The sequence below is a fragment of the Ambystoma mexicanum genome, chromosome 8 (assembly GCF_040938575.1).
Source record: "Ambystoma mexicanum isolate Mex_15411 chromosome 8, UKY_AmexF1_1, whole genome shotgun sequence".
Lineage (NCBI taxonomy): Eukaryota > Metazoa > Chordata > Amphibia > Caudata > Ambystomatidae > Ambystoma > Ambystoma mexicanum.
The window spans coordinates 978,742,170-978,766,262 of NC_090929.1; positions in this window are offsets into that span (position 1 = coordinate 978,742,170).

A 24,093-nucleotide genomic window follows, 5' to 3' on the forward strand; every position below is an offset into this window, starting at 1 on the left:
TCCCTGCCCCTGAAATAAATGGGCGCCAAAATGTGCGCCAACAAAAAGCACCTATATACAGCTATGATGAATGTCACATACTGTGGCCCTCTAAGACAAATGACGTGCAAAGGGGTACGCGAGAAACACGGACACCCGCTGTGTGAAAAATAGCGTGTGCGTGTATTCTGTGCTGCACGGAAAGTCCCACACGCAATTTGCCTGGTTATGTGTATTCTGGGGTGCGCGGAAAGCCCCACACGTGATTTGCCTGGGTACGTGTATTCCGGGGTGCGCGGGAAGTCCCACACGCGATTGGCTGGGTACGTGTATTCCGGGGTGCGCGGGTAGTTTCACACGCGAATTGCCTGGGTCCATGTATTCCGGGGTGCGTGGGAAGTCCCACACGCAATTGGCCTGGGTACGTGTATTCCGGCTGCGCGGGAAGTTCCACACGCGATTTCAGCAGGGTATGTGTATTTCGGGGGTTCCGGGTAGTACTACACGTGAATTGACCGTCTGGGTCCTCCCAGGTGTTCCCTCTACACCCTCCACGGCCCCTGCAGGCAGCCCACACCACAGGGGACTACCCTGCACCCCTGCTCATGTCCCGCAGGCAGCCCATCCACCATGGCCATGCCCCCCAGCCAACCCACAAAGTCACCTTGCACTACTGATCACCAACGCATGTCTCCAAGCACCCCCACCCTCCAGCAGTCAGGGGCACCTGCCAGCAGGACCACACACATGTCTCCCACCACCCCCACCCCCCAGCAGTCAGGGGCACCCTCCACCAGGCCCCCACTGATATCCCCCTGCCCCCCCCCCAGCAGCCAGGGGCACCCTCCACCAGGCCCCCACTCATGTCCCCCTGCACCCCCACCCATCAGCATCCAGGGGCACCCTCCACCAGGCCCCGACACATGTCTCCCACCAGCCCCACCCCCTAGCAGTCAGGGGCACCCTCCATCAGGCCCCCACTCATGTCCCCCTGCACCCCCACCCCCCAGCAGTCAGGGGCACCTTCCACCAGGCCCCCACTCATGTCCAACTCATGTCCCCCTGCACCCCCAGCCCGAGCAGTCAGGGGCACCCTCCACCAGGCCCCCACGCATGTCCTCCTGCACCCCCACCCCCCAGCAGTCAGGGGCACCCTCCACCAGGCCCCCACTCATGTCCCCCTGTACTCACACCCCCCAGCAGCCAGGGGCACCCTCCACCAGGCCCCCACTCATGTCCCCCTGCACCCCCACCCCCCAGCAGTCAGGGGCACCCTCCACCAGGCCCCCACTCATGTCCCCCTGCACCCCCACCCACCAGCAGCCAGGGGCACCCTCCACCAGGCCCCCACTCATGTCCCCCTGCACCCCCACCCCCCAGCAGTTAGGGGCACCCTCCACCAGGCCCCCACTCATGTCCCCCTGCACCCCCACCCCACAGCAGTCAGGGGCACCCTCCACCAGGCCCCCACTCATGTCCCCCTGGACCCCCACCCCCCAGCAGCCAGGGGCACCCTCCACCAGGCCCCCACTCATGTCCCCCTGCACCCCCACCCACCAGCATCCAGGGGCACCCTCCATCAGGCCCCACACATGTCTCCCACCACCCCCACCCCCCAGCAGTCAGGGGCACCTGCCAGCAGGGCCACACACATGTCTCCCACCACCCCCACCCCCCAGCAGTCAGGGGCACCCTCCACCAGGCCCCCACTCATGTCCGCCTGCACCCCCACCCCCCAGCAGCCAGGGGCAGCCTCCACCAGGCCCCCTCTCATTTCTCCCTGCACCCCCACCCCCCAACAGTCAGGGGCACCCTCCACCAGGCCCCCACTCATGTCCCCCTGCACCCCCACCCCCCAGCAGCCAGGGGCACCCTCCACCAGGCCCCCACTGATGTCCCCCTGCACCCCCACCCACCAGCATCCAGGGGCACCCTCCACCAGGCCCCCACACATGTCTCCCACCACCCCCACCCCCCAGCAGTCAGGGGCACCTGCCAGCAGGCCCACACACATGTCTCCCACCACCCCCACCCCCCAGCGGTCAGGGGCAGCCTCCACCAGGCCCCCACTCATGTCCCCCTGCACCCCCACCCACCAGCAGCCAGGGGCACCCTCCACCAGGCCCCCACTCATGTCCCCCTGCACCCCCACCCCCCAGCAGTTAGGGGCACCCTCCACCAGGCCCCCACTCATGTCCCCCTGCACCCCCACCCCACAGCAGTCAGGGGCACCCTCCACCAGGCCCCCACTCATGTCCCCCTGGACCCCCACCCCCCAGCAGCCAGGGGCACCCTCCACCAGGCCCCCACTCATGTCCCCCTGCACCCCCACCCACCAGCATCCAGGGGCACCCTCCATCAGGCCCCACACATGTCTCCCACCACCCCCACCCCCCAGCAGTCAGGGGCACCTGCCAGCAGGGCCACACACATGTCTCCCACCACCCCCACCCCCCAGCAGTCAGGGGCACCCTCCACCAGGCCCCCACTCATGTCCTCCTGCACCCCCACCCCCCAGCAGCCAGGGGCAGCCTCCACCAGGCCCCCACTCATTTCCCCCTGCACCCCCACCCCCCAACAGTCAGGGGCACCCTCCACCAGGCCCCCACTCATGTCCCCCTGCACCCCCACCCCCCAGCAGCCAGGGGCACCCTCCACCAGGCCCCCACTCATGTCCCCCTGCACCCCCACCCACCAGCATCCAGGGGCACCCTCCACCAGGCCCCCACACATGTCTCCCACCACCCCCACCCCCCAGCAGTCAGGGGCACCTGCCAGCAGGCCCACACACATGTCTCCCACCACCCCCACCCCCCAGCAGTCAGGGGCAGCCTCCACCAGGCCCCCACTCATGTCCCCCTGCACCCCCACCCACCAGCAGCCAGGGGCACCCTCCACCAGGCCCCCACACATGTCTCCCACCACCCCCACCCCCCAGCAGTCAGGGGCACCTGCCAGCAGGCCCACGCACATGTCTCCCACCACTCCCACCCACCAGCAGTCAGAGGCAGCCTCCACCAGGCCCCCACTCATGTCCCCCTGCACCCCCACCCACCAGCAGCCAGGGGCACCCTCCACCAGGCCCCCACTCATGTCCCCCTGCACCCCCACCCCCCAGCAGTCAGGGGCACCCTCCACCAGGCCCCCACTCATGTCCCCCTGCACCCCCACCCCCCAGCAGTCAGGGGCACCCTCCACCAGGCCCCCACACATGTCCCCCAGCCAACACGTCATCACAATCCAGATCCCAGGCTCCTATGCCCACCCAAATCCCACCCCACGCCACCCCAGTCCAAACACCCAACCAAGCTTCACATCCATTCAAAATAGAAATACCCATTACATAATAGATAACAAATAAGCAGTATGCGCATGAGTACAAGTCCGTCAGACCCACACAATGGCAACACATGACTGTGAAAACCCACATTGTGACAGGCAAGAAACCAATGAGAGAAGTCTGCACATTGAAGTAAGAAACAAAAATGTATTACAGTGTAAATGAAGTGAATGAAATCTAAACAAACAATAATGGCAACAAATATCAAAATGCAGCATGTCCACAAAAATAATAAATAACGAAAATAGGAATCCAAAATAACCGTAAAGAAATTGTGTCCAAAGTCACTGTCCAAAAAAGCAAATCCAAAGGGAAAGTAAAGTGAAAATCCATTGCTCCATGGTGAAAAAAATAATAAAAGATGAAGGCCACAAATCCACTGTCAAACTATGTACAAAGAGCAAATCCATGGTCCATGATCCCAACGATCTAAATGAAACCTACAATAAAACCTAGTTTTACAAAGGTAAAGCTTCACCTCACTGATGATCCCCAACAAGGGTGAAACACGTGTATGGGGTTGCTGGTGGTACTCTCGTTCAGGTTGGAATTGCCATTGCATTTCGGTGCTGGACTGCCCCTGGGCAGGACAAAGACTGATATGCAAATGGATATTTCCCATCTGTGAAAGGCACAGTGAGTAAAAGCAGTGGCTGCGAACTCTCAAGTGGTTAATAACCACTGAACAGGTTATCAAGTCTGTTCTTTCGAGAGAGGGGCGCCCGCTACCATTGTAAAACTATTTTTCAAGGAACCTGGGATTGGTAACCCTAGGTCTCCTGGGGGCAACCAGACGTGGTCTCCCTCTCACTGTGCTTAGAGAGGCATCAGCTTCACCTCACTGATGATCCCCAACAAGGGTGAAACACGTGTATGGGGTTGCTGGTGGTACTCTCGTTCAGGTTGGAATTGCCATTGCATTTCGGTGCTGGACTGCCCCTGGGCAGGACAAAGACTGATATGCAAATGGATATTTCCCATCTGTGAAAGGCACAGTGAGTAAAAGCAGTGGCTGCGAACTCTCAAGTGGTTAATAACCACTGAACAGGTTATCAAGTCTGTTCTTTCGAGAGAGGGGCGCCCGCTACCATTGTAAAACTATTTTTCAAGGAACCTGGGATTGGTAACCCTAGGTCTCCTGGGGGCAACCAGACGTGGTCTCCCTCTCACTGTGCTTAGAGAGGCATCAGCTTCACCTCACTGATGATCCCCAACAAGGGTGAAACACGTGTATGGGGTTGCTGGTGGTACTCTCGTTCAGGTTGGAATTGCCATTGCATTTCGGTGCTGGACTGCCCCTGGGCAGGACAAAGACTGATATGCAAATGGATATTTCCCATCTGTGAAAGGCACAGTGAGTAAAAGCAGTGGCTGCGAACTCTCAAGTGGTTAATAACCACTGAACAGGTTATCAAGTCTGTTCTTTCGAGAGAGGGGCGCCCGCTACCATTGTAAAACTATTTTTCAAGGAACCTGGGATTGGTAACCCTAGGTCTCCTGGGGGCAACCAGACGTGGTCTCCCTCTCACTGTGCTTAGAGAGGCATCAGCTTCACCTCACTGATGATCCCCAACAAGGGTGAAACACGTGTATGGGGTTGCTGGTGGTACTCTCGTTCAGGTTGGAATTGCCATTGCATTTCGGTGCTGGACTGCCCCTGGGCAGGACAAAGACTGATATGCAAATGGATATTTCCCATCTGTGAAAGGCACAGTGAGTAAAAGCAGTGGCTGCGAACTCTCAAGTGGTTAATAACCACTGAACAGGTTATCAAGTCTGTTCTTTCGTGAGAGGGGCGCCCGCTACCATTGTAATACTATTTATCAAGGAACCTGGGATTGGTAACCCTAGGTCTCCTGGGAGCAACCAGACGTGGTCTCCCTCTCACTGTGCTTAGAGAGGCATCAGCTTCACCTCACTGATGATCCCCAACAAGGGTGAAACACGTGTATGGGGTTGCTGGTGGTACTCTCGTTCAGGTTGGAATTGCCATTGCATTTCGGTGCTGGACTGCCCCTGGGCAGGACAAAGACTGATATGCAAATGGATATTTCCCATCTGTGAAAGGCACAGTGAGTAAAAGCAGTGGCTGCGAACTCTCAAGTGGTTAATTACCACTGAACAGGTTATCAAGTCTGTTCTTTCGAGAGAGGGGCGCCCGCTAACATTGTAAAACTACAATAAAACCTACCTAACTAATAACTATATACAAAAAAGTGGGGCATAGCCCAAGCGCCCCAAATAAAAAAAAAGAAATAAAACTTAACACTAATTAAATATATACAAAAGCGGTGGGCTAGTCCAGCGGCTCACTCCGTGGTGTCCCGGGCCAGGGCATCATCGAACTCCTGTTCAATGTCCCGGAGGCGGTCCTGTTCCATGGCTCCGAGGGTCCGCAGGGACGCCACATGTCCTCCTCCAACTCCCTGCGGATTCCCTCGAGGCACTCGGCCCGCCTCAGGGCCCTCCGCATGGAGTTCTCCGCCCTGACCATCGTGGGCCGCGCCTCTTCCGCCCGCCGCCGCTCCGCACCTATCTGCTGGCCCAACCGCTGCCACCCGGAAGACACTTTCCGTCCTGGGTCCTCCTGCCCTCCGGCCGATGCCTGCCACTCCGATGTAGATTGCCCTGAGCCATGATGCCTCCCATGTTGACTCCGCTGCTGCCTCCGACGCAACTGCCTCTGCCAGCACAACGGCATCCAGGCTGATGGAATCCACTGACGCCGTCGTGCACGTGCCCTGCCCAATGATGCCGGCACATCCTCCATCTGCTGGGGTCCAGTTGCTGTGGTGTCCACCCCTGCTGGACCTCCGACTCCCGACTGTGGAAGGGATGGGATCCCCACCAAGCTGGCTGAGTTGGTCAGGCGGGTCCACAGGGGGCCCTGGTGGCATCTGGGCCGGGAGACGGCATGGAGAACGACTGGCGTATAGTCTCCACAGAGGAGGAGAGGGCTGCCAGATTGGTCGACACATGTATGAAACCCCCGACCACGGCACATCCTAACTGGGCCACGTTGGCACGGTGCTCTTCGTGATGACGTGCAAGCTCCTATAGGGAAGCATGCACGTCATCACGAATGACACCCGTGCGCAAAGCAACACCAATCAGGACCTTCTCCATACGGCCATGGGTCCCCTCGTCCGCAGGTGGAGGGGAGTCAGATGACATGGACATCCCCCCTCCCTGCTATTGCATGGTGGTGCAGTCACAGTGTCAGGGACAGTGACATGCACAGGCCCCTCCACGGCGACCTGTGCTGCCTCCTGCCCCTGGACTGCACCACTTGCACCAGCAGGGATGCCCCCACCAGGCCCCATGTGCGCCTCAGTAGCGGCCTCCTCCTCCTCTGTGGAAACCACCAACCTGGATGGCTCCACACCGTCTTCTGCCAATGCAAGCCCCTGTGGGGGCTCACCCACCCCTTCCGCTGCAGCCGTGGGGGCATCCCCGCCGCTTTGCTCCACAGCGCCGTCTCCACCCTCTTCTTCACTTGCCGTTGTGTAGAGGGAGACATAGAACACAAGCATCAGGGTACTGTACAATGGTCCCCTAGACAGGAAGCAATAGCAGATGAGTGGCACTGTCAAAGATCAATTCCATCATGTCTCTCCACAACACATGGGTCAGTGCAGGCAAAACACACGCAGTAACAGGCATGGCACATGCTATGGACATTTGCATTCACGTCCAAGGGATTCTCCGAACATACAATGTTGTTATGGAACTCACATGCATCATGGGTCATGCCTATCACATGCACACACATCAACATAGTTTCATCCATCTGGCCTTGTACACCCCAGACACAGTGGATACAAGGATAACTAGGCTTCATCTGTGAATCTGTACATTGTCACAGGCATGTGTCATGCATCCATGGCATTCACAAGTCACAGACACACAGGTCAGACACACAGACATGGATACCATACATGTATATGGCATCAGCACCCATCCCTCACCCCCATCCATGTCCAGGAACAGAGACTGGCATGCTCTCATGTGTCCAATCCGCATAGGGCTCCCCATGTTGCATTTAAACACATGCACCAACCGTGTGGTTCACATATTACTGGTCTCACATGCATGACCATGATGTCCCTAAAGACATACATGCATACATGGCCTACGTCACACATACAGGCAAGCATCAGACAACCAGCACACTGCACATGTCCTTTCTCAAACAGCAATGCTTGCCCACTTACCGCTCAACTCCAGACGGGTCTGCCTCGCAAGGATCTGGGCGTGGAGTGCTGGGTCTAAACGTTCCAGGACCCTCAGCTGGATGGTACTCATGCGGTCCCGGCCCCCCTCCAGGAGGCGCCAGGCCTTCAAGAGGGTCCTGGACCTCAAGTCCTCCCAGCGCTTCTTGACTTTCTGGATGTTGCGGGTTGCCACCCCCTCCGCGTTGATGGCAACCACCAAGTCGTCCCAGATCCTGTCCCGTCCATCCTTGTTGGCGCGTGACGATCCGAAGAGGGCATCATACTGCCCCAGGACTTGCTCCACCAGGACACCAACTTCGGTGGCAGTGAAGCTGGTGTCCCTCTGCCTCTCTGGCCGGGGGTTGCCACTGGTGCCAGATGTTGTAGTGCGCGACATGGCAACCCCAAAGGCAGGAGTGGGTGGGCAACTGGGTCCTGGGGCTGGGCTGTGGAGCAATGGTATACCAGTCGGGAGTCTTCTGTTTCAGCAGGGGTGGACACAGCAACTGGACCCCTGCAGATGGCAGATGTGCAGGCACAAAATGGCAGGCCACGGTATCAGCAGGCAGGCAGCAACAGATGGCTCATGGGAGGCTGCTCGGGGCTCTGGGGGGCAGTAATTTGGCCTTCTGGGCAGGAGCGTGGTCTTCCGTGTGTTTACTCGTGGCCAGCTTGATACGGAGTAAATTGGCACGTGAAAATCCTGCACGTCAACGTGAAATTCGAGGAAAGGGCCTTGGCGCGTAAGCGCGTCAGCACGCATACGCAATTCCATTGGACCAAAGGCCCTCAGCGCGTAAGCGCGTCTGTGACGTGACGCGCGCGGGTGTTTCCCTCATAGCACGTGATGACAGAGCACACATGGAAACACTGCACGTCAGAGTATCATTGCGTGTAATTGGATGAAAGTGCGCGTACACGCAATTGGCCTGGGTACGTGTATTGCAGGGGTGCGCGGGAATTCTCACACGTGATTTGCTTGGGTACGTGTATTACAGGGGTGCGCGGGAATTCTCACACACGATTTGCTTGGGTACGTGTATTACAGGTGGTGCGGGAAGTTTTACACGCTCGCCAACAACACGTATCCATGGAATTGAATGGGGCTAAGGCATGCGCACAAAAAAAAGCTAATCCGGAAACACGTACGCCAGCAGGAAGCAGGCGTACGTCGACCCGCGCAGCATAAAAGTGCACGCAAACAACAAACAAGCTCAGACGCCAGGATGAATATACCGTTCCTAGCAGCAGTGCCTGTGGGTTAACAAAGAAGGAGGAGGAGGATAGTGAGGGCCTGAATTTTCACACTCAGAACCAGCCTTTTTGGGATGCCTGATGACCAGGTGTATGGGAGGTACAGGTTTCCACCTCACATAATACTGGACCTGGTGAGTGAGTGGGAGGATGACCTCACATCACCCACCCTGTGCTCCCAAGCACTCAGCCCCCTGTAGAAGGTCTGCACTTCTTGGGCCACTGGATCATTTCAGCGGACAAGTGCCATAGTGGGTGGGGTGTCACAGGCCAAGCAGTCACGCTGCCTACAGCAGGTCTTGAACATCATCACTGCACGCCCCTCAGTCCGCAGGCACATATACCTGCCCAGGACACCTGCAGAAAAGCAGGCTGACGCCCTGGATTCCTACGGTTTGGCACAATTGCCCAAAGTGCTAGGTGCCATTGACTGCACCCATGTGGCACTACGTCCCCCCAGGGCATCTGAGCACATCTATAGGAACGGCAAGCACTGGCATTCCATCAACATGCAGGTAGTATGTAATGCCAAGGGAATCATCACCTCAGTATATGCCAACTATCCAGGGTCCTCCCACGACAGCTTGATTTACTGAATGTCTACCCTAAGTCGGGACCTAGAAGCTGGGCGGCATGGCAATACATGGCTGCTTGGTGAGTATGAATGCCACTGCACATGCATGCATGTCAGATGCAGAGTTATGTCACTACCCCACTAATGATACCCATCACCTCCTCACCAGGGGACAGTGCCTACCCTCTGAGCACCCACATGATGACGCCAATTCGGAACCCCATCACGCCTCCCGAGGTAAGATACAACACAGCCCATATTGCAACCCGGGGCATAGTGGAGCGCACATTCGGAGTGCTCAAGTCATGCTTTCGCTCCCTTGACCGTTCTGGCGGGCAGCTGTTATATGCGCCCCCAGTAGTGTGCAGGATCATAGTGGCAGCATGTGTCCTGCACAATGTTGCAACACCCGGGGCCTGGCTGTGGACATGGTGGTGCCCCCACAGCCCCAACCACATGCACGCCTGCTGCGCATGGGAGGGGAAACGGCACGGGGTGAGGCAGCCCGAACGCAGCTGGTGGCTAATTACTTCACATAGAAATCACACCCCTGTGGAGTGCACACAGCCCTGGCACATACCATCTGATAAGCAATGAAGACTCGACCTGACAATTATGACGAACAAAGGGACAGTCAACTGTCAGAACCATAGCAGCCTGAGATTGTTCATGTGGAAGTGTCACAATGTGTGCATCCCTACCTACACAAACCACCAATGCAGTGTCATCAAAAGACACCCTTCCATGCAGCAGAAATGAATGCCCACCTGCAAAATACTACATGAGAACAGTGCCATGTCACCCAACCCCTCCCCGGCACGGCCATACAACACACCATGGCATGTCATGCAATGTGAGAGCAAACAAATTAATCCCCACAACATGCCCCAAGTGTCACCAACTACAGTGTCCCTAATGGAAACTGGCCACAAATGAAATGTTCACAGTAATGCAGGACCAACAACACACATTACCAAATACTTATCAAGAATACCAATCACCTACACAACCTCCAACCTACCATAAACATGACAGTACAGACTTAAAAAATTGGTAGCCTCACTACCTGATAATGCCAGCACTTCGAACACTTCCAAGTATACAGTGTTAGCGCCACGCAAGAGTGTAGGTGCACTGCTTACAACATGGACTCCAGTTCCAAAGTAGACCGCCTTGTGAAGACATGAGAAATGGACCTGCAAATTAGGAGGATGAGATGGATGCAGAGGCACATATCAATACACCATGCAGTGTACAATACAACAACAATATGCACTAGGAATGTATACACAGTATTGACTACAGACTGCCCACACATCAAATGGGAGTCCAACGTCACCATGTACGTCAATGTCACTTGGGCACACCCTTTGCAAGCCCATGGAAACGGGAAGCAGGAGGGGTGTGTGTCACACAAACCCAAGCATCTGACCCAAATTCAGGAAAAGCCTGCATGTGCCCAGCCACAATACAGCGTATACCCACGGGATCCACACAAGGCAACACACTGTCCAGAAGGCCACCCAGGAGGTCCGAGGACATGGTGCACACCAAAACCCACCTGTGTGGATCTTGCGGAAAAAAAACACCTCCATGGGCTCATGGCCTGCACGGCTACCCTATTGTGAGAGAATCTCTGCTGTCGCTCTCCCCAGACTCTGCAGCTGCCTCAGGAGGTGGTGGCACTATGGGAGGAAGCCCACGTAAAGCCCTAGTCTGGTCCTCCATGGCAGCAAGCATGCGGGTCTGGAAGGTCTGGTTCTGGAGGATAATCATGCAGAGGTCCCCATGCAAAACTCACGGGATGACCGGACCTCCTCACGAGTTGCCTGCATCTCAGCTGAGAGCGTACATGTGAGACGCTCCAGCTGCTGTTCTGTCCTTGTGTTTGTTGAAGCCTCAAGCTCAACAAGAGTCGTCCTGAGGTGACGGAGTTCTACCCTCAGGGCTTCCCTGTGGCCCTGGGACTCTATGAAAATGGCTTCCCGCAGAGTCGCCAGTGCCGCCCGCCTGTCCCTGTCGGACGCCAACATGTCCTCCCTGTGTGACTGGCAGATGGAGTCTGTTGCCTGCTGTAGTCGCTCCATCAGCCTTTCTGGGGGGACAATGGAAGTGGCCACCCTATCCATGGCCTGAGCCATCATCTCTGATGATGCTGCCTGTTGGGTTGCCATACCGTATATGGATTTCTCCCATGCGGTATTGCCAGGTGGCATACAGCCACCACGTCGGCGGGCACCACACCTGTCTGGGGCAAGGCGAACTGCGCCTTGCTGTGCCGGCACTGCCTGATGCTGCAGGACTGCATTCCCCCTCTGATCTGCTGGCCCAGGAACAGGATCAGATGTCGCAGAGTGTGACCCTGCATCCGTAACCACCAAAGGCGTACCTGCCAACACTGACATCGCCATTGAGGGTTCTACCCCTGGTGCAGGTGGGTCGGACAGAACAGAATCCCTCCCAGGAACACTCACCTGCGACGCCACATAGGTCTCATCATCCGAATCAACACCTGAATACAGCTCGGGGGAGGTGCACCCAGAGACACCCCTTGAGAGCACAACCTGCAGCAGTTGTGAGTTTTCACCCACCACCACACCACGTCCCTCACTGGTGGTCGGTCGGCCCTGAGACCCCTCCTGGGTCTGCACCATCTGCACAACCCCAGCAGTATCAAGTGCGACATCCCCTGCAAAGACATAAAGAAAAGAAATGGAAACAGGCATTAGCACTATGGCATACAATTAGGGCTGAGAAGCTACAGAACCAGTACTTGATTGACACATGTCCCACATGACTAAAACCCTCCCATGCATGCACTGTCACTGCGTATGAAGGGGAGGCAAATGGCACACATTGATGACACCAAGATGGAAGATCAACACATTTGCTGCATGCTGCCTAGCAGTGGCATCACACATTGGCCTGTGATTGGCAGGTCAAATACACATGCCGTCACACAGGTGGAATGTACCCTAGCCATAAAGTGAAGAGGGAGAGGAGGGCACCAATTGTTCATTCAGTCTAGTTTGCTCATGAAATTGCTTTTTTAATTGACATAGTTCAAAAGTTTAACCTGGAGCTGCCAGTCCAAAATGGTCCTATAGCACAGAGACATGTCTAAACAAATGATATCCGGGAAACAAAGTCAGTCCACTGTACCACAGCCATGTCAGACATGTCACAATAGGACGGAGAAATGCCTAGTAAAAGTGGTGGAATGCAAACAATCTGCCTGAATAAACAGAGAAAAATAAGCAACAATGTTGTGGCAAGATGACACTTCAAGGGCAACTGGCGTGGTGTTGGGCTAGATGTCTACTGTTGGCAGAAGGGATACTGCTATACCCAAATGTTGGTGCGCAGAATGTATTGGATGAAGCACATGGGTGACCCAAACCACTCAGGCACACACACCCTCACCTGGCACCCAAACAGAAGCTCTCACACACACACCATGCACATGGATGACACACACATGCATGTGCACTCACCGGACAATGCCTCGTAATCTGCCAGTTCTCCCACGCCTCCGACGTAGGTCCCAGCAACATGCTCATGTGGAGTGAGTTCTATGTCCTCTGCTGGAGACCCACCTCCAGTCACTAGAGTAGCAGCATGACTTGAGGCCAGCTTATTCTTTGCCCTGCGCTTCAGGTCATTCCAGCGCTTGTAGCATTCAGTAGCTGTGCGCCTCACGATTCCAAGGGCACTTATGATGTCCGCGATGGTCTGCCAGTGTACCAGACGTTGTGCAGGTGTGGTCTTGGGTCCTGCAATAATCACCATTTCGCGGTCATGTGCGGACACATACTCTACAAGTGCATTCAGTTCGGCCTCATTGAAGCTGGGCTTCCTTGACGGGCTGGACTGTGTAGCCGTGTCTGGGGCATCAGCCTCTACTGGACGAGCACTCTTCCTCTTCCACTTGGAAGGTGGTGGGGATCCTGAGTGTCCTACGCCGCTCTGGACACTAGGGGCAGGAGCCCCGGTGGACTCTGTACTAGGAGTGTGGGATTGCACACTCAGCATGGGAGTTGGTGCAGGCATTAGCTCAAGTGTGATGGTGTCAGGGGGAATGTTAGCAGGATGGACTTGGACCGACACTGTCCTGGCTGGGTGTGTGAGAGGTGGGGTGTATGGAGCCGCAGCTGCCTCTCCAGCCTCCCCACCCTGCCTACTCAGGGCAGCGGATGACCTAGCTGCCCCTGATCCACGTGGCCTGATGACACCAACGTGCACCGCGCACGTGGCCTAGACCTGCTGACCTGGAAGTCAGCCATGGAGTCACCCTGTGCCAGGTCTGGTGCCACATTGGGCTGGTCCAACAAGGGCTGAGCATGGATGGTGTCAGCCACCTTACCCTCATCCAGGGGAGGGGGGCATGGGTGTCCCTGACTGGTCCTCCACACATGGGGGGCTAGGGGCACCCTGCAAGTCACGGCCACGTCTCCTACCGGATCCACCACGGCCACCACTTGGGGCTCGGCCACCTTTGCCACCCTTACGGCTTGTTCACCTCCCAGCCATGGCACTGATGTTATTGTGCGTTTGGGAGTCGCTGTGAACTATTGTCCTGGGCAATTGGGGGTCAAAGGCGTTGGGTACCAGATAGTAATTGTACCCTAGTGCCCTAGCAAGGCTGTATGTCACCCCTGGGGAAAGATGACGGGTCACGCAACGCACAGGCACCCCAAAAAAGGGAAGTAAGGTGTACGCAAACCCTCCTAGACCATGTGTGTGGAAAAATAAACCTGCAGTACGCTGTGGCACCCAGAAACACAAGAATGAACGTATGCGTGTCACACACAGCCTAGAATGACCTCTGAAGGGGTACGCGACACACGGGGCAAGCACAGATGTTAAATACGTGCGCGACTCACCGTCTGCCAGGAAAAAAAGCGTGAAAAAGACGCACGTGTGCGCGTTGGCAACACCCCCGCCAAAAGAAGAATTGTACGCTGTCTGAGGAGACAGGACAACAGTAGAAGGGAACGCTGTTTGAGGAAACAGGCCCAGGAAAAAGAGGAAAAGAGAAAAAGCTGTCAGAGGTAACAGGGAGTACGAACTTGAAATGCCGTGAAGTAAATCGTGTGTGAACCGACAAGAAGTACAGATTTCACCCACTCACTCTCCACGAAAAGCACGTACAAGGAAATGGTGTTCTACACGTACATTTTATACAGACGTCACAGACGCGCATATGTGCTGAGGCCATTTCAACCAATTACACGCTTTGACACTCGGACGTATATTTTTTTTTGCACACGCCATTCTTAACGGCCATGCGCGTGATGTCATAGATGCGTCTGGGGGCCTTTGGGTCAATGAATTAATGTACGTGTGCTGACACGCTTACGCGCTAAGGGCCTTTCCTTGAATTACACGCAGACGTGCTGGATTTTCACGTGCCAAATCACTCGGTATCAAGCTGGCCACGCGTAAGCACACGGAAGACCACGCTCCTGGCCAGAAGGCCGAATTACTGCCCCCCAGAGCCCCGAGCACGCTCCCACCTGCCATCTGCTGCTGCCTGACTGCCTGCTGCCCACGTGTCCTGCCATTTGCTGTCTGCAAATCAGCCAGGGGTGCTGTTGCTGTGACCACCCCTGCTGGAACCGAAGACTCCCGACTGGGATACCATCGGTCCACAGCCCAGCCCCAGGACCCAGTTGCCCACCCACTCCTGCCTCTGGGGTTGCCATGTCGGGCACTGCAACATCTGGCAGCAGTGGCAACCCCCGGCCAGAGAGGCAGAGGGGCACCAGCTTCACTGCCACCGAAGTTGGTGTCCTGGTGGAGCATGTCCTGGGGCAGTATGATGCCCTCTTTGGAAGGTTGCGCGCCGACAAGGAAGGACGGACTCAGATCTGGACGGACATCGTGACTGCCATCAACGCGGAGGGGGTGGCAGTCCGACTATTCCATCATGTGAAGAAGCGTTGGGAGGACTTCAGGTCCGGGACCCTCAAGAAGGCCCGGAGCCTCCTGAAAGCAGCGGATGCTAAGGTGCGCCGGGGCCACTTGTCGGAAGATCAGATGAGGGTCCTGGAACGCATATCCCCAGTGCTCCACGTCCAGGTCGTTGAGAGGCAGACCCGTCTGGAGTCGAGCGGTAAGTGTACATGCATACTGATTGTAAGCTGCGCGTGTGGTGGTGTGGCAGGAGTGTGCAGGTTGCACATGTGATTTTATGTGGCCAAGTATGGGAGGGTACAGGGCCGTGAGGCTGACACATGCAAGGGCTCTCATGTGTGACACATGGATGGTGCTTGTGTGTGTAGGCTTGCATGGCAAAGGATGTGGAAGAATGATTGGCAGGTGTGACATGGATGCCGATCTGAACACTGCAACAGTTGGCGGAGGTGTACACATGCATGCAAGTGTGGTGGTGTGTGTGCATGTGTAGTGCACTCCCTGTGTCTCATGTGATGTCTGGCTCACCTTTGCCTGCTCATGCTGTTGCATGTGTAAGGATGGTGCTTGCTGTTGCGATATGGCTGTGGTATAGCTCATGTGTGCAAGTTGAAATGACATGTGTGTTGGGGATTGTGATGCTGTAACGCTCACCTGATTCCCGTAGAGGCGCCGGTCTTGACTGGGCGTATACCGTATCTTCAAATGTGATGTGTAACACACGGCTGGCTCTTTGGGCTGGTCCTCTGTGCATTGTATGTCTGACTCGAAGGGTAAGATGTCTGCAGATAGAAAATATGGGATTAAGGAACTGGGTTATTGAATGTCTCTCTCTTCTTCCCTTTCTCTTCTCCTGTAGAACCCCAAAGGTTAACGCTCTCACCTTAGGTAAGTGAACGCCATGCTCTCCATCTGCCTCGGGGCAGGGTTCTGTAACCAGTTTCTTCACTGGATAAGGGGAGCAGGCCTCTTGACTTCAGAGGACTGCTGTCCGTTGTTTACTGCACGAACGGTAAGTTTCGAGTAATTCTAATGTCTTTAAAGTCTTTAGTAATGATGTTTCTTGTTTTGCAGGGTTCCGGCGATGGCGGATGATGGGCTGAAGTGAGTTGAAGATGGAGCCCGTGTGATGAATAGAAGCGCCTGGAAGCACGTAAGTAAGCGCTTGTTGCCTGCTTCACGATGCGCTCTAACTGTCTTTTTATTTTGCAGGTACAAGTTCGGAGCTGCTGCAGGGTGCCGGAATACCCACTGGGTTAGATGTGGAAAGGAGTAATGGCACGTGAGTATTAAAGTTCTCCAATGTCTTTAAACGCACCTTGTTTTGTCTTTCAGATGCGGGATGCAGCGCCGAAGGCCTCCGGAGCGTGCGAAGAGTTGGTAAGCTTTTGTCTTTCAGATGCCGGAATGCAGTGTGAAGACCTCCGGAACGCACGAAGAGTAGGTAAGCCTTTGTCTTTCAGATGCCGGAATGCAGCGCGAGGCGTTGGTGACAGCCGATGGACCAGGTAAGTGAAGAGCTGTCACTGAAGACCGTAATGCTAACCTGTTCTTTCTTGTCTTTATAGGTGTTGCTGAAGACTGGATTCAGGATGGTAAGCCTTTTTCCTTAGGTCCAGGATCAGATGCAGAAGACACGATGAGCGTTCTGCAGCAGAGGATGCAGAATAACGCAAAGCAAGATTCATCCATCGGGTGTGGTTTAAATAGCCTCCTGTAGTGCTTAGGTGTCTCCTTCCACAGCCATGCCTAGGTAAGAAAAGAGTTCCTGCTTTCCAGAAGAGTTCCAGTGTTCTGAATCTAGGGAGTGGCTCCTGCCCCACCCAACAGGAAAAGTAGTTCCAAACAGAAGAGGATCAGAGGCTCAACTGGCAGGCAAGTAAGCAGCATGGTCTGCTGCAGGTAAGTCCACCCAAGCATTATGAGCCCGGCGCTTCCAGCGCTGGGACTGGGCATATTTATGAGCCTGGTGCCACTGGCGCCAGGACTGGGTCCAAAAGGTCCCAATTGGAACTGGTTGGCACTCGGAACCTGGGTTATGGATCTGCTTCCAAGGGAGTTGGGAAAACCCTGACCTTTTGGAAGCAGAGATCATGACAGTACCCCCCCTCAAGGCCCCTCCCAAACCGGGCTTCTCCGGGGGTTTTGGCTTGTCAGGAAATGTTCGGTGAAATCTTTTGATTAGGCGAGGAGCGTGGACATATTCAGCAGGTTCCCAGGATCTCTCTTGGGGGCCGTAGCCTTTCCAGTCAATTAGGTAAAATAGTTTAGATTTGGAGATCTTGGAGTCCAGAATGCTTTTGACTTCAAACTCGAGTTCTCCATCAACTAGGATAGGTTTTGGAGATTTAGTTAGTCGGGTTTGAGGTTGCACGGGTTTTAATAGAGAGACGTGGAAGACCGGATGTATCTTCATGTGCAGGGGCAAGTCCAACTTGACCGCTACTGGGTTTACTATGGTAGTGATGGAATAGGGACCAAGGTATCTTGGGTTGAATGTGCGTGGCCCTTTTAGAGGTAGATATTTGGTGGATAACCAGACTTGATCCCCTACTTGATATTGAGGGGCTTCCTTCCGATGTTGATCTGCTCCTTTCTTGTATTGTTCTTTAGCCCTTTGAAGGTGAGAAACAGCTTCCTTAAAGGCTTGGGTGATTGTAGAATGCAGGTAGTCTACTGCTGGTGTTTCAAGATCTTGGAGGGGATCCAACTCCGAGGTTCGAGGGTGACTGCCGTACAAAAGAAAAAACGGGGTTTTCCCAGTTCCCGAATGGACAGAGTTATTGTAGGCATATTCGGCTATCCAAAGGATGTCTTTCCAAGTTTTTTCAGTTTGTTGCAGCATGCAGCGTAAATACTGTTCCAGAGTTTGATTGGTCCTCTCGGTTTGTCCGTCGGTCTGAGGGTGGTGACCGGTCGATAGTCTCACATCAATTTGAGCCGACCGACAGCAACTTCGCCAAAAATGAGAAATAAATTGACTACCTCGATCCGAAATTAGAACCGAAGGAAAACCGTGCAGTTGGACGATGTTTTCGAGAAATTCTCGGGCCAGAGTTGCTGCTGTTGGCAAGCCTTTGAGCGGAATGAAATGCGCCATCTTGGAGAATAAGTCCACGATTACTAGAATCGTATTGTATCCGAAGCATGGAGGTAGATCGGTGATGAAGTCCATAGAAAGCGTATGCCAAGGGCGAGGTGGGATGTCAATAGGGCGTAAGAGGCCTGCTGGTCTTTCCTTTTGACTCTTGTTTTGGGCGCATACTCCACAGGACATTATAAAGTCTCTGATATCTTTTTTCCAAGACGGCCACCAGAAGTAGCGCTTGATCTTTTCTGAGGTCTTGGCCATACCGGGATGTCCTTCCATTAAAGAATCGTGATAACAAGAGATTACTTTTTTCTGTAAATCTGTGCTGGGTAGGTATAATCGTTCTTGGAAATACAATAAGTTGTCCTTTACTGCAAAGTCCTTTCCCTGCAGATGCCAATTCTGTATGTCTGCTGGAGTTACAAGTTGCCTGGCTTTATCCTTAACTTCCTCTATGGATTCTGTGGCGATTACACCCAGAATTCTTTGTTCGGGAATGATTGGTACAGGTTTAGGGTTGATCAAGTGTTCTTCCACTCCCATCCGAGAAAGGGCATCAGCTTTACCGTTCTTTGTACCAGGTCGATAGGTAATTATGAAGTCAAACTCGGCAAAGAATAATGCCCAACGGAGTTGTCTAGAGGATTGGGCTGTTGCGGTTTTCAAATATTGCAGGTTTCGGTGATCCGTAATCACAGTAACGGTGTGTCGGGCCCCCAGCAGATAATGCCGCCAAGCCTTAAAGGCAAACTTGATAGCCAGAAGTTCCTTGTCAGTAATCGTGTAATTGATTTCAGGAGGCGAGAATTTGCGGGACCAAAATGCCACGGGATGCAACTGATTGGTTACCGGGTCCTTTTGTGATAGAACTGCCGCCATGTCAAGGCTTGAAGCATCAGTTTCCACGATGTAGGGGAGTTCGGGGCGAGGGTGTTTTAAGATTGGTGCAGAGATAAATTTAGTCTTCAAATCCTGGAAAGCTTGTTCCGCCTCGGTAGACCATTCAAAACGTTTGTTTTTCTTTAACAAGGCAGTGATGGGCTGGACTATTCGAGAGAATTCGGGGATAAACCTGCGGTAAAAGTTAGCGAGGCCTAACATGCTTTGCACACCTTTTACGGCGGATGGTGATGGCCATTTGAGAACTGCATCGACCTTCTTTGAATCCATACGCACTCCTCCAGGTGATAATATGAATCCCAAGAATTCAACTTCAGTCACGTTGAAAACACATTTTTCCAACTTAGCGAAAAGTTTGTGTTAACGCAATCTTTCGAGGACCATTTTCACGTGTTTCCGATGTTCAGATTCCGATGAAGAATAAACGAGGATGTTGTCAATGTAAACAACAACACACACATCTATGAGCTCTCTGAGGACATCGTTCATAAAATATTGAAAGGCGGCCTGGGCATTGCAAAGTCCGAAGGGCATGACCTGATATTCAAATAGCCCATACTTGGTGCGGAAGGCCGTCTTCCATTCATCGCCCTCTTTTACTCGTACCAAGTGGTAGGCTCCTCTAAGATCCTGCTTTGTATATATGCATGCTTTTCTGACTTGGTCCAGGAGTTCAGGGATCAAAGGTAACGGATATCTATTCTTAACGGTGATCTGGTTCAGGGAGCGATAATCTATACAAGTTCTAAGGTCTCCTTCCTTTTTTGGAACGAAGAACAAAGCTGAAGAAGCAGGGGACTTGGAAGGACGAATAAACCCATTTGCCAGGTATTGATCCAGGTATTGCCGAAGGTGAAGGTTCTCAGGCTCGGTGAGGGCATAAATTCTACTACAAGGAGGAGTAGATCCAGGTATCAGGTCTATCTGGCAGTCATAAGACCTATGAGGAGGTAGAGAGTTAGCCTGATCCTTCCGGAAAACATCTTGGTATTCTAGGTATTCGGGAGGTAACTGGGGAGTCTCTGAAGAAATTGCTGCCAGTGCAACACCAGGTGGAGGGTGACAAGTAGAGACACATTCTGGAAACTGGACCGTTCTTGCTCGCCAATCGATCAGAGGATTGTGTTTCTCTAACCAAGGTATTCCTAGAATAATCTGAAACTGAGGGGCCTTGATCACATCGAACACAATCTTCTCATGGTGTCCATCTTGACTTACTAGCGTCACCTCTTGAGTGGTATGCGTTACTGGCCCGGAGGCTATCTCCGTACCATCCACCGTAGTAATGACGTCCTTTACAGCCTTGGGACAAAGAGTTAGATTCATCCTCAAAACCATTTCATGATCCACATAATTGCCGATGGCACCGCTGTCGACGTAAGCTTCAATTGCATGTAATCGATCCGGATTATCAGGGCTAATGAGGACCATAGGTATCACGAAATGCGAGGTCACGGAACTGGTTTTCACGCTCGGCAAGAGGACCTCTATTCTTGTCGGGCGAGGTCGTTTCCCTGCTCAGAGTTTGTAACTTTGGTAACTGCAGCTCCTACTGCCTTCTTGGCAGGTTTCACCGGACAGTCTCGAAGAAAGTGCCCTGAGTTTCCGCAATAGAGGCATAATTGCAGCTGTTTTCTCCTTTCCCGCTCCTTTTGTGTTAGTGGTCCTTTCAGGCCCCCTATTTGCATGGGTTCCCTGGAGTCTACTCCTTTGGTAGGAGTTGGTGGTTTGGAAAATACTCGAGCATCAAACTTGGAACGATCGGCCTTCCTGTTCTGCAGTCTGTGGTCAATTTGAACGACTAAGTCAATATAGTCCAAACAGTCTTGCGGGGGGTTCACTACTTGGGCTAACACATCTTTGAGCTCTCCACGTAGACCTCTATAAAACAGCGTAATCCTTTTGTCCTCAGGCCATCGAGTTTCCACTATCAGTCTGTTGAAAGACGCAATATAAGCCAAAAGGTCTTGATTACCTTGTCGCAACGAAAGAAGCTCATTGTCCAAGGCCTGCCTCTGTAAATGTCTTGCGAACAGTTTTCCATACTGAGCTGAAAAGCTTGAAAATCATGGAGGCCCGGATCATCTTGATTTACTAGAGGGATCGACCAGTCTGCCGCATTGCCACTAAGGTACGAAAGCACGAAAGCTACTTTAGCTTGATCAGTTGGAAAGGCTGCTGGCCGGCATAAGAAATGCAACCGGCACTGATTGATAAATACTGCAAACCTCTTTGGGTCACCAGAAAATCGTTCGGGCAGAGCCAGAGGTACATTCCCAGGTAGGTTGATCTGCACTGGATTCGTAGAGGATGTAGAAGGAAGATTTCCCCCAGATGCGGGTAACGGGGTCTGTCCGGCTTGTGACTGTAGCAATTGTCTAGCGAGATCATCTGTTCGCTCCTTGGAAATAATCAGTTCCCTTCTTAGAGCGTTCGTTTCCTGACGGGCTGCATGCACTTCTGCCCTTAGTTCCCCAAGTAACTGGGCTAGCTGGTCGGTATCCGAGGTTTCCATAGCGCCTGGACGGGAGTTTTGTGGTAGGCTTTGCGTTCTGTAACGCTCACCTGATTCCCGTAGAGGCGCCGGTCTTGACTGGGCGTATAGCATATCTTCAAAGGTGATGTGTAACACACGGCTGGCTCTTTGGGCTGGACCTCTGTGCACTGTATGTCTGACTCGAAGGGTAAGATGTCTGCAGATAGAAAATATGGGATTAAGGAACTGGGTTATTGAATGTCTCTCTCTTCTTCCCTTTCTCTTCTCCTGTAGAACCCCAAAGGTTAACGCTCTCACCTTAGGTAAGTGAACGCCGTGCTCTCCATCTGCCTCGGGGCAGGGTGCTGTAACCAGTTTCTTCACTGGATAAGGGGAGCAGGCCTCTTGACTTCAGAGGACTGCTGTCCGTCGTTTACTGCACGAACGGTAAGTTTCGAGTAATTCTAATGTCTTTAAAGTCTTTAGTAATGATGTTTCTTGTTTTGCAGGGTTCCGGCGATGGCGGATGACGGGCTGAAGTGAGTTGAAGATGGAGCCCGTGTGATGAATAGAAGCGCCTGGAAGCACGTAAGTAAGCACTTGTTGCCTGCTTCACGATGCGCTCTAACTGTCTTTTTATTTTGCAGGTACAAGTTCGGAGCGGCTGCAGGGTGCCGGAATACCCACTGGGTTAGATGTGGAAAGGAGTAATGGCACGTGAGTATTAAAGTTCCCCAATGTCTTTAAACGCACCTTGTTTTGTCTTTCAGATGCGGGATGCAGCGCCGAAGGCCTCCGGAGCGTGCGAAGAGTTGGTAAGCTTTTGTCTTTCAGATGCCGGAATGCAGTGTGAAGACCTCCGGAGCGCACGAAGAGTAGGAAAGCCTTTGTCTTTCAGATGCCGGAATGCAGCGCGAGGCGTTGGTGACAGCCGAGGGACCAGGTAAGTGAAGAGCTGTCACTGAAGACCGTAATGCTAACCTGTTCTTTCTTGTCTTTATAGGTGTTGCTGAAGACTGGATTCAGGATGGTAAGCCTTTTTCCTTAGGCCCAGGATCAGATGCAGAAGACACGATGAGCGTTCTGCTGCAGAGGATGCAGAATAACGCAAAGCAAGATTCATCCATCGGGTGTGGTTTAAATAGCCTCCTGTAGTGCTTAGGTGTCTCCTTCCACAGCCACGCCTAGGTAAGAAAAGAGTTTCTGCTTTCCAGAAGAGTTCCAGTGTTCTGAATCTAGGGAGTGGCTCCTGCCCCACCCAACAGGAAAAGTAGTTCCAAACAGAAGAGGATCAGAGGCTCAACTGGCAGGCAAGTAAGCAGCATGGTCTGCTGCAGGTAAGTCCACCCAAGCATTATGAGCCCGGCGCTTCCAGCGTTGGGACTGGGCATATTTATTAGCCTGGTGCCACTGGCGCCAGGACTGGGTCCAAAAGGTCCCAATTGGGACTGGTTGGCACTCGGAACCTGGGTTATGGATCTGCTTCCAAGGGAGTTGGGAAAACCCTGACCTTTTGGAAGCAGAGATCATGACAGATGCCATGTCTGAGGTTTGCCAATGCCACTCATGTACAACTGTCATGTGTTTATGAGTCCATTGTACAGTGCCCTGATGCCTGTGTTTTATTTCTCCCTGTCTGCAGCGTCAACTGATGAAGAGGGCGGAGAAGGTGCTGTGGAGCACAGCGGCAGGGGTCGCACCACCAGCCGGAGACGCAAGGCCCGGCTCCCCTCCCAGGTTGTGATCTCGTCGGGGAGTGAGGAGTCCGGTGCCGCGTCCGAGTCCGCAGCTGCCGAGGGGAGGTCCAGGAGGCGGAGGTTGGAGTTGGACTCCACGGCAGCAGAAGGGGCAGCTGGGACCCCACAGGGCCCAACGGAGGAAGATGGCACGGAGTCATCCAGGTTGGTGGGGGGTTTGGTGGAGGAGGAGGCCGTGCAAGCAGCAGAGGCGGGGTCTGGAGGTGGGGATTCCACTGGTGCTAGTGGTGCAGTGCAGGACCAAGGACAGGTGGCAGCACAGGCCGCCGCAGAGGTGCCTGTGTGCAATCCTGTCCCTGCTCCTGTCACTGCATCATCTTGCACCAGCAGGGATGCCTACCTCCAGACCTGTTCTCAGGGAGGGGATTGGTTTACACCAACTGGCCTTCCTCTCCCTGCGGATGTGGCTATCCTGCAACAGGTTGAGCCTGTCCAGGGTGGGGTGGCGTTGCGTCAACGGGCCATGCAAGCTGACCTGCAGTCTTTCCATGATGAGACTGCACGTCTTCTCGCATGGCTCGTTGACCGCGTTGACCCACTGGGACAGCTCACCATGGCCGGATTCCTCCGTTTCCTGGACCTTGTTCCGACC